The sequence below is a fragment of the Elephantulus edwardii genome, unplaced genomic scaffold, assembly GCF_000299155.1.
Source record: "Elephantulus edwardii isolate Elephantulus edwardi_28Jun2011 unplaced genomic scaffold, EleEdw1.0 scaffold00255, whole genome shotgun sequence".
Taxonomy (NCBI): Eukaryota; Metazoa; Chordata; class Mammalia; order Macroscelidea; family Macroscelididae; genus Elephantulus; species Elephantulus edwardii.
This window is the reverse complement of record NW_006400005.1, coordinates 1,054,548-1,066,346: the sequence shown is the minus strand read 5'-3', so window position 1 is coordinate 1,066,346 and position 11,799 is coordinate 1,054,548. Positions and strand designations below refer to the sequence as shown.

Below are 11,799 nucleotides of genomic sequence, written 5' to 3'. Positions count from 1 at the left end.
CTGCCACCTTTTAGAGTTAAAGATCATGAGTTGTATGTTCATTCATTGTTGAAGGATTGAATAAACAAATTAATGAGACTGAAGCATAGCTGTTCTAGAGAAATGATGAGAAGTTTGAATCATAGGCATAATAAAGACAAAGTCCTGAAAATATGTACAAAATAGACTATAGGCAACTGAAACTATTGGAGGTTTACATAAATAGCTAAATTTGAATTTTTTTTTAATGAAGCTCTGGTATTTTGGAATCCCTCTGTGGTGAAAATGCTTACAGCACTCAGATCCTAGTTAAAAGCTGGAGGTTCTAGTCCACTCATAGGTATGTACCTCAGAAGAAAGGCCTGACCATCTACTGCTGGACAAAATGAGTCATTGATAAGCCTATGGAGCATTATCTACTCTCTGATACATGGGGTGGACAGCACTGAGTCAACTTAATGGAATTTGGTTTGATGTTCGTACTGCTTTGCAACAGATAAAACGCCTGAAATATTATGGAAACAGTGGAAATTTAAATGAGGGGTTAAATTGGATACAAGCTCCAACAGTAGAAGTAATAGGTTTTGTGATTGCAGTTGATGTGATGATGAGTAAATTCAGGAATGTCCCCAAGTTTCTGGTTTGGGAATCAGGCAATGCCAACCAATGAAATAAAAAAAAAAAATTAAAATGCCAGGATTAGCATAGTACAGGACGTTCACTTTACCCAAGAGAAGGCATTTAAAGGAACTCCTGTGTACTGTAATGTATGCCATCAGAGATGACTATATTCAAAGACCATTTTCAGAGCCTCAGTGGTGTTTCTAAGTTGAAATGTTTGAACCCGCTCCAGACATTTGCTAAAACCGAACACTGGCCAGTGGAAAACGCACTAAATGGTGAGGAAGTTTCTTTCACAGTGAGGACTGAGGGCTTTTATGAGTACCGCAGCCTGGGTCAACCCACTCTGGGCTGCTGCTCATGGATCAAATCACCAAAGGATGTTTGCCGAATTTAGTAAATCCACCCGCAGCAAACACACTAGACAGATATCTGGGACACTTAAGTTCCCCAGACCAGGCCCTTATAGCTTCAGGATTTTCCATAAAAAAAGTGCCACCTCTCTGTGTCCCAGATTCATCATCTGTGACATTAGATCCAAACTCAGTGCCAGCTATACACATCTATAATCTTTCTGCCTGTTTATGGACTTTGAAATAGATAAAATGAGGTTAAAGCACACTGAAAGGAATGATATTTAGTCTTCAAAGAAAGTGAACATGTTCAATCTCTGCTCAAGTGAACAAGAATTTATTTGATATCTTAATTACAGTACATTTGTGGCATTTTGAATGGGGAGAAGAGGCTGAACAATGACCCAAAGACCCCATTTTAATTTTAAATTATGACGACACTCACAATTTAGAATTCTGACAGGGAATATTTGGCACAAGATAATTCGTCAGCCTAGTTCTGATAGTAAGTACAAAACGGCAAATAGGCGATAATAATCATAGATTATATTACAAACATTTTACAATACTGTTGTATTTTAATTGTCCTCTCATGAAGATATGAAATAAGTACATTTTGAGGGACATTTGACACTGATCTTTCATGCCGTCAATAAATGAACCAGGGCCAACAGGATCCTAAAAGAATTAACATTATCTCCTGTTTAAGACTGAAAGCCTTTTTCTCTGCCTTAGATGCTAGCTTTTTTCTTAGCAGAGAAGGAACCCGTTTAAAGAACTATACGGTGATAGAGGGCTGTTTTATCCATCAATTATATTCACAGTGATGGAAATTATCTGTCAGCTGGTTCGAATCCATGAGCTATTCCGAAGGAGAAAGATGGGCAGGACAATCTCCTCCAGAGTGATTTACTGCCTCTGGAAACCAGGTAGGGTGTTACCTATTAGTCATTTCTGACTTGATGGTACATAACAAATAGAAAACCATCAGTATTTAAGCTGGTAGTTTTTGTTTGGTTTGTTTTTCTTTTTTTAGTAAAATCTACATAGAGTATAATTAAAGTTTAGGATGTCTACTTGGACCTATAAACTTGGTTGCTAGCCCATAAATTTACACTGAAATAAATGCTACAATTTATCTGTTGAAACGAAACATCTTTTTATTTCTAGAACCGCAGCAGTTCCTATTAAGAAATGCCTGAAATTTGTCCTGGGAATTTCACTTATATTCTCTCACTCTTTCAGAAGGAAGCTTACAGTAGATCTTTTTTACTGAGGAGAAACCAGAGACCCTGAGAATTTATGTGACTTGCCCAATGTCATCGTCGGTTAGAACTGATGTTCCATCTGGACCAAGGCTCCAGAAACTGCTCCAAAGGCTGCTCTCTGGCCATAAAACAAAACGTCTCCTTCCCCTTACCTTTCACCCCTTCAGCACTTTTTTTTTCCTTGAACTTTCCTTGCTCACAACAGTGCAATCATCCATTTCAAGATCTCAGACAACTTCAGCTTTCAAAGGTGAGCTGTCAGATCTCATTTGGCTCACCTCGTCTACCACTTTTTTCCCCTTGTTTACTCCCTTTTCCTCTGATCTCTTTCCTTTCTAAAGCTGGGAGTACAGAAAATAATCATTTAAAAAGCATGCTATACATCATTTAAAAAGAAAATGTTTGCATTTCTGGGTTGTGATGAATTATGGACCAAGGCTATAAAAACACTAGAACGCATCTAGTCCAAGGCTAACACACATTTTTCTTAGTGGTTCAGTCAAAAATCCAGGCTGGTACTCTAAGCTCTCTCCTTAGCACCCTATTTTAAAATGCTCTTCCAATTAATCCTAGGTATTCATGGGGATAATCCCAAAGACAGGATAATCCTTGTCTCATGTATTGGTTTTGACTCCTTAGTCATTCCTGATTGCCAAATCCTGAACTCCACATCCACAAACTGCCCATCATCCAGACTGCCTTCCATCTATCTCTGAAGCATCAGCTTGCCTGTTCTGCATCCACACATAGCTGAAAACAGGGAGAATGCTGCGATTTCTCCAAAAGCTCTCCTTTGTTAATTTTTCTTCTTATTTATACAGAGATGCAGAGTCAATTCTTGCTTTCTCATTATCTCAAGAATCTCTCCATTTTCTTGGGTTTTATGTTACCTTCAGACACTGAAGCTCTGCAGGGGCGGGGGGGGGGGGGGTGGTGGTGTGGCGGGGAAGAGGTCACTCCTCTAGGTTTCATTACCAGAATCTGTCTAAGCTACGCTTTGACAACAGTGTTGTTATTATGGGCCGCAACTGACTCATAGCAGACCTTCTTGTGGGATTTCAGAGGCAGTAAATATCACAGGAAGGAGAGAGTCCATCTTCCTCCTGCTGAACAGCTGCTGAATTTGAACCTCCTGCCTTTGGGATTGCAGCAGTTTCTGACTAGTAGGCCACCTGAACTTCCTTTGATAATAGCTTGTGCAAATTCTTTCCTCTTAAAAAAATCATCCAAAAGATTAACTCACCAGATTGTCTGGGTTTTGAATTTTTTTCTCAGCTATGCAGTGTAACTTCACTCTGGCCCTTAACATAATTCACTCCTAGCTCTTTCTTAGTTCATCTACCTTCTTCCTGCCTGTATAGATCAACTCAGTTTTTTGTGTCCTTCACCTTCCTCTGCATTGTCGGTGGCATGCAGAGCAACTTCTCTTTCATCTCATAATTGTAGTATTTATTTTAAAACAAGGCTTCTTAAGATTTGCCGCAAGCTGAAAATGCTGCTATCTCCTCTAGCTAGTCATTTCCATTCAAGTCAATGAACTATCCATTTAAAACTGTTAGAGAAAAGTAACAAGATTCGTAAATATTTGAATATTTACATGTGTGATCTACCCTCCAAAATCTTGAAATCAAAATAACATTACTAAATAGTTCACCCTGAAATAAAATATTTATTTTAAAGAAAAAAAGGAACACATTTCAATCTTACACAATAATAAAATAGAATATATGCCTCATTACAGGAAAACAGCAAGTCATTTGTTCCAGCTCTTTAAAAATATTTTACTCATGCAAAATCAGCATCGTATACTCTAACACAATGCTAACATGTTAAAGAAAATGAGATGACTTTTATTAATTTTACATGATGCATACTGACAATATTTAATAAAAATAATTATTTGAAAGGAACTCTAGATATATTATTTTAGAAACAACATTTTAAAATACAGCAGTAAACAACAGAAACTATTGCTCTTTATACATTTTTGGCATAACATTGCCATACAGTTATAGGATTATAAAATAAGTATTTTATAGTACCATACAGATCCAGAAACTGGTTACAACTTCTACCACATACACATGGTATTGGTACGAACATGCACAGCATTCTGTAATCTGTACTGCAGCAGAATACAGAGCACAGGGAAGGCCAAGCGGCCACTGGAGAACCAGAACTTACGGGGTAAAACACATGGCATAAGACTTGTAACCTTTCCTGAAATACTTGAAACACAAGGACACACAGTCTCTAACAGTTACTAGACCCATTCTGCCATCTACCTACTTGTTGCTGCTGCTGCTGTTGTTCGGTGCCATTGTGTCGACTATGACTCGTAGAGACCTTATGAACAATAGATCTGAACGATCTATACCTTCTTGGGTAACACTAAAGAAGAGCCAATCTTAAGTACAAAATAAATAAAAGTATGTTTGGAAAACAAAAGAAAATTCTTGTCATAGGACCTAGCACTCTGATTTCATTTGTTTTCTATTCATTGAAATGACACAGTTAATATTCGGTCAGCTCTTGATGGTCTGGGAGATGGTCACTTCATTTATAAACCACCAACTGCTGAGTCTTCTTAATCTTCAGTCAGCCTCTCAGTTTTGGTTTTTGTTAGTAAAATCATGCTTTGGCATATACAGACAAATGAATGAATCTTGGAATCTGAGCATTCATCGACTACTTCCCTCAGTCTAATCAAAGGTTTCAGTAGGGAGAATTAATGGTTCAAGTGAGAATATCAATGAATTTTCTTCCCACATCAGTCTTTTTGGAAAAGAGTTGTTACTAAAACATGTCATCACGATAGAACTTCCACATCATTCTTTATCTACTTCCTGTAATTTTGGTACCTACACAAATCTGTAATTGGTTATATATTTACTTCTATAGTGGATTTCTTGTTATTAGTATGTGTTTTGTGTTTTCCTTCTATGAAAAAGATCCATTAGAATTAAAATAATGCTCATTTAATGAAAGAGTAAAAAATGGAAACACTGCTTATAACCAGAGTTTATTATACAGCTAATCTCTCTAGTCAATATAAACTGCTTATATAATCTTTTTTTAAAATTAAAAATAAACTTCATAGCTTAAGTATATGTAGTGCACTGATTTAAAAAACAATAACACATTGATGCCTCCTTCCTTTCACTTCATTTTTTTAAGTATACTGAATCACTTAATGGTTATACACACACAAACACAGAGAGAGAGAGAGAGAGAGAGTTCTGGTGGCCTAGTCTGTAGGGAGTTACACTGGTAATGCAAAGGCTCAAAACCAGCTCCAAGAGAGAAAGATGGGCAATCTTGTCTTGCCTGATTTTCAGCCTTGAAAATCCAACAGCTGGTCAGTTATGAATCCTTTCTGACTCAATGGCAATAAACCGAAGAAGCGTATTATATATAAACAACCTAAGAGACTCTGAATGGAAAGAATTGGTATTTCAATGATTTTCCCCACATAGTTATAGAAAGTTACAGCTGTTATTTCTGTAGCAAGATCCCAATTGTTCTCAATATTTTAAGCAATTGTCATATTCTGAACAATTCTAAATAAATTACAGCAGGCATTCTATGAAAATTGATACCTATTAAAACTGTGTGTGGAATCTAAGGGAACCCCTTGCCCTGAAAGCTAAGAGATCCTGGGAGCCTTATTGTTGATTTCCATATTGTTCACAAGAGGAGATAAAGCCCTACCTACCAGGATACGGGGGAGGGCATGTCCACTGTCGGTTCCACTTCACCAAGGTACCCACCCTGAACCCTAGACACCTCTTCTTCGTCGAACCCTACTTCTAGCCAGAGATAGGGTCACATAACAAAACACTTCATTATATTCAAGGAAACAAACAGAAGTTATTTCTACTTATAACTACAACAGACTTTTCAACAGAAAAGGATCAAAAGATTACCTTCATTAATCTGGGAAGCAAAAACAGTGTTTTTTGTGTTTTTTTTTTTTAATTCATCATAAACTATAGCCTAAGTTTTCAAAGTAATTTCATATTACTGCTATCACTTACAGGAGTTAAATTTTGAAATAATTTCTTGAAAAGAATTTCATTTTCTTCATCTATCTACATTAAAGAACATGAAGTAAATATAGGTAAATTATAGCATGGAGCAATATTAAGTGAAAGTACTAATAACTGTAGCCATTTAGTTAATTTTTCTCAATGCTTTTGTTAAATATATAACAAACTCTTGGATATTTTAGTGAGGAGACACCTCTATAAACTGATGCATCTAAAACAAATTTCTTCTCCAAAACAAGAAAGCACCAAAGTAAATGTCATAAAAATAATATGTATGGTTTGAAAAGTTCCTTAGTATTTTACAATGGAGAAAAAGTTAAACTTGTGAATGAAAGTCACTTACATTAGTTAAGGCACATCTGGACATGTCCAGGAGTTCATATTTGTATTCTTTCTAACTTCAGTAATCAGAGATTTCTAAAAACATGCTCTGTCCTTGAACACAATCTGCTGGGTGGGTTGGATAACTGGATGGGGAGGAGGCAGGGTAGTACTCATTGTCACCTAGCGACTGCCCACACAAATCTGTTCATGTAACTAACAGTCCAACATCCACAGTTGAAAGAACTCAGTAGTTGCACACTCCGAATTATCTGGATCCTGCATTCACCCCAGTCATCTTTCTCTACAGCTGTAACCACATTTGAAAGGATTCTGGCATGTCTAACTCTGTTTATTTAGCTACAATTGCTCCCCAAAAGAAAAAACAGAATTTTCTACATAGAAAACAAAAACCAAATCTTAAAAAATCATTCTTATATGAAGAAACTGACTCATTTCAAATAGATATCAGAGACGGGAAGATGCAACTATATCAAACAATCCCAATGTCCTCCTTTTCTATGGTTGGGGTGGGGGAAGCTTTTAGAATAGATTCATTTTTAGTAATAAATCAACTTGACTTAGATATACAGTGAATTATAAACCCAAACATGATTCTACAGTAAACTTGAAAATTGTAACTATAACTAATCAAATATTTTCTTTTCACCAGTTTAGTTAATTTTTGACCACTTAATATGTAAATAAACTCACTAAATTGGTTTCTAGGGTAACAAAGATGCAATTATATGCTATTTTCCCCTGTTCCACCTGATCATACTTTTACTCAGATTAAAATATAAAATCTAAAAACAGAGAAGATAATTTTTACATCACAAAACAATGACTATAACAGGTATCACAGCATGTTCAGATATTTATATTATTAATGCTTAGCAAAGATCTTAGGACCTCCAGGGTTAACTCCTGAGTTGTAGGTTTTATTATCTTCTTGAAACTGAAATAAGTCTCAGAACAAAAATTAAATTATAACTATACAAAATAAGTTTTGTACTAAGAATTAGACTTAACTGAAAGCAGATTATAGTCACTTCTCTACTTTCGAGATTGAGCATGAAAAATGTATGATACAGTATTTTGAATGCTATAAACTTTCCCCTACTGTACAGAAATATAAGTTATAATGATATACCACTTTAAAGTATCTCAAAATATTTTCACATATATTATCTTCTTCAAGATATGAAAGCACAAAATATTGGAAATCTACTAGACTACCAGTTTAACATCTATTGCAAATAAATTACAGCTTGCAGGAAATGCAAGTTGGTATTTTATTAATAGTCAATATATAGTATCCTTGCAGTTGATGGTATAACAATACAGACTAGATATTGCAAAGATTCAATAGCATTTCCAGCCATTTAAACATGCTTTGCTATGTTTTTTAACAGCTTCTTGGTAAATTTCTGCAAGCATATGGTACTTTTAAAAATACAAAATATTGGATTCAAACCCAGGGGGGCTGTTTCTTCTCTAAGACACAAATACATATCCATATATCTTATTTAAAAAACTATTAAATATACAAAGCACTCTTAATAGAAAAAATTCGAGACACTCAGGTTTAGCTGCAAAGGGAGTATTATCCTTTAACTTGTTCTCCACGGAATAATTTTTCCATGTTATTTACAAGCTAATGTAGGAGAAAAGCTATTGAATATGAATATGCATTTTTAAAATAATTGAAAAAGGCCACTATTTTAGATAAAGCCACACAGTTTGCCATTTAAAAGTAAGTATTCTCAAACTAAACAGCACAATTTAATTAAACCTCTGGTTAGGAGTAAAACACTTAACTTGTTTAATTTTTTTTTTTTATTTATAAGGTTTGATACACTACAATTCTAAATAAGACTATTTTAATTTATTTTAGTTTCTGGTCACTATTAGTATTTTATTATCTGACAGAGACGTCTGGAAACAATTTAATTAAACCTCTGGTAGGAATAATATCCTAAACCTTAAGATATTTTAATGACTTTCTTTTACTTCTATATTAAGGATTTGATATATTTTCAAAACAAATTCGACTATATTAATTTTTTAGTATCTGGTCACTATTTACTAGTATGTTAGCATATGGTCATACATTAATACATACTTAGAAGGGGTCTGAACATTCTATTATAGATGCAAAATTGGTAAAATAATCCTAAATAAATTTTTTTTTAAATAAAATTATTTTATTCCTACAACTCAGCCTAATGCAGCAACCTACTACCATCCCGTAAAGTCTGTTAAATTGTCTACTGAGCTCTATGAAAGAACAGACAACAAAACCACATAAGGAGTCCCATACTGCTTACATAAAAAACTAAACAAATAAAATGCAAAAGAAGAATGTTGTCTCCAACTCCAGTCCTTCCCAAAATGATGAAAAGCAAAGACTGGCATATTTTAGAAACTATAAAATAAGAAAGCTTTCCAATGAGTGCTAACTGGAATGTGATATACAACATGACTGTTATGACCATGTATATAAAAAATTAAGGACTAACCAATTGTGGCATTTCACATTAATTTCAAAGGAACAAAAGTTTATTTGTAAAGGTATATCACAGGAAGATTTATTGTCTATAAATCCATTGTTGAAAATGGATCAAAAGAAAAAAAAACCCTAGTATGATGATGTGACACATAACAGGATTTGTATTAAATTTACGGGGTTCAAGTATAAAGAACATTCTCAAAAGCCTAAGAGATGCAAAAGTTAATGCCTTTCTAAATTAAAGAAATGAAAAAAAAAAGCAAAATATTTTCTTAATTGCTTTCAATGTATTTTATGCATGCTTTGAAATTCTCACCAAGTGTTTCTGGTTGTCCTATGATTTGTAATAATAACTAGTAATAGTATAGTATAAGAAGCAATATTACTAGTTTTTACATATTGTTAAGTAACATACTATGCAGTTAATAAAAGCAAGTATTTGGAATTCCTCAATTTAAATGTTTGAAAATTTAGGAATGCATCAAATTGTATGCTAAAAGAGATACACTGTTGATTAAATATGCTGTTAATCTCATTATCTATATAACACTGAGATACTAATGGTTTTAGTGACCACTGCCTTATTGCCAATGCATGAGATGGATTGGTTTTTGAATAATTAGTAATTCCATTAGTATATTTAAATTCTACAACCATTTTCCCTCAGAGTAAAGCAGCAAATGTACATGGAACAACCCCAGAAAGTATAATGAAAGTATAATGTTTCTTTTGGAGTTCTCATTGTTTTAGAATACAGAAAAACATTTTTATCGTTTTAAACAAAGAAAATTCTTGAGACCACACACTTAAAAGTCCTCTTCTGTTCCATATAAATTTCAACACATAACATTGTCGGTACACTGGAAACTTACACCAAATATGCACATCATAATGAGTGCTATGAGAAAGATGGTGGGATAAGGTTTAGCACAGAGTCGAGAGGTGAAAAAGTCAGCAAAGGTGACAGAGGGGCTGGGCAAATGACAGCCTCCCAAAAACATCTACTTCATCTATCAGAATTTAAAAGTAAATACAGTGAGGTGCTGGAATCAAAGAATCCAAGTGACTTTTCATTTTTCCTGCTTAAAAATATAAATCAGATAAAGGTTGGCGTCAACACAATGAAACTTTTCCTCATGTAGAATATAACTTGTCAATATAATTGACTTGATATATCTTACTAAATGATTGTCTTCAGATATTTTGAAAATAATTTAAAGTACGCATTCTGTACAAGATTTAAAAACTCACAAATTAAATGCATTACAGAACATATTTATTCAATCTGATATTAAGACTTCCTACCACATAGTCATTTTTATCCAAAAGGTAAAAAAAAAAAAAAAGTTAACATAAATCACAAAACAGACACTAAATTTTGAAATGTAAGTGTAACCTTATTTTTGTTTCTTTTAAGAAAAAAAAAAAATCTACAGATTTGGTTGTTCCCCTTACCTAAATGGGTTTGTGGCTTTTCTGCTAATTCACTGTAAGAGTGTATCATCTTAGGAACTTGCATTCCCAGGATTTTCACAGTTTTTGCTAGTATTTTCATCCTCTTCCTCTTTTTCAGAAGGGGAACCGTTCTCATTTTTCTCTGTGGGACTGTCAATGGTTTTTTCTGGTTGGGAATTCGAATTTTCACCATCACTGTCCTTCTCGCCATTTCCAGACTTGGCAGCTTCCTCACTGAGCTCTGCTCTGGGCTTCTCTGCCTCCTCACCCGTCTCTTTAGGGGCCACTTTTTTTTCTTCTGCTGTTTTGCTATTTAAATGAACAGCTGAGGAGGCATTTTTAGACTCCTTGGATTTTTTGTGCATAGAAGTTTGATTGCTGTGACCAGAGCCAGGAGGTGTGGGCATTTTGGGGGCTTTGCTTCCCTCAGATTGTTCCTTCTTTGGTGGCCCCCAGATAAAATTCTCTGAAGGTGTGTAATGTTTCTGCGCAAACCGTAGCAGCTTTCTCCTTTCTCTTCTGTCTCTGATCGTATAAACAAAGTACTCCAGAGCACTCTGCTTAATATTGGGGATAGTATTCTCCACAAGAGCCTCATGAAGGATAAATTTTACAAGAGGAGATTTAAAACTTTCATATCCAAGCTCACCAAGGCTTTTAAGAATACGAGTGATTCTTAAATAGTTGTGCTGGGACCTGGAAAAGAGGAATGAAGAAAATGAGGGCTGAAAAGTCAGGTGGAGGACAATGGAATAAAAACCAAGGGGGGGAAATATTTTAATAAGGATGGGCAATCTCCTCCCATGTGATTTATGCGTTCTGAAAACCCTCTGGAGAGTTAGCTAAGGGTCGGTTCTGACTCAACTGTACACAATAACAATGCTGTGAAAACACGCCTGAAAAAGGCTTTTGTTTTAAAAAAAAGGCACTCTAAACATCATTAAGAAGAATAATAACTAAGAAGGTATTGATACCTCAAGTTAATGTCAGTCTGTGTGAAACCTAAACAAACAGTATATATTTCCCAGGTTAAAATGTCTTATTACTGATATTAAATTATTGTTTATTATATACTCTGATGATGAATAATAAAAAAAACCCTTTTATTTGCAACACCACCAATGCTTGACTATTCTTTGGCTTTTCACAGCAAGTTAAAGAAGTAGTCTAAAAGTATTATATTTTAGGGCATTATTTTTATCATAGGAGTACGCAATGAGGGTTGCAGAGTGGATTATATT

At 34.6% G+C, this 11,799-nt stretch overlaps 1 pseudogene; it reads right to left on the bottom strand.

The window, feature by feature from the left end:
- Nucleotides 1–10,871: 10,871 nt before the first annotated feature.
- The window catches only part of LOC102862236, a 12,915-nt pseudogene continuing 11,987 nt past the window's right edge, over nucleotides 10,872–11,799 (bottom strand).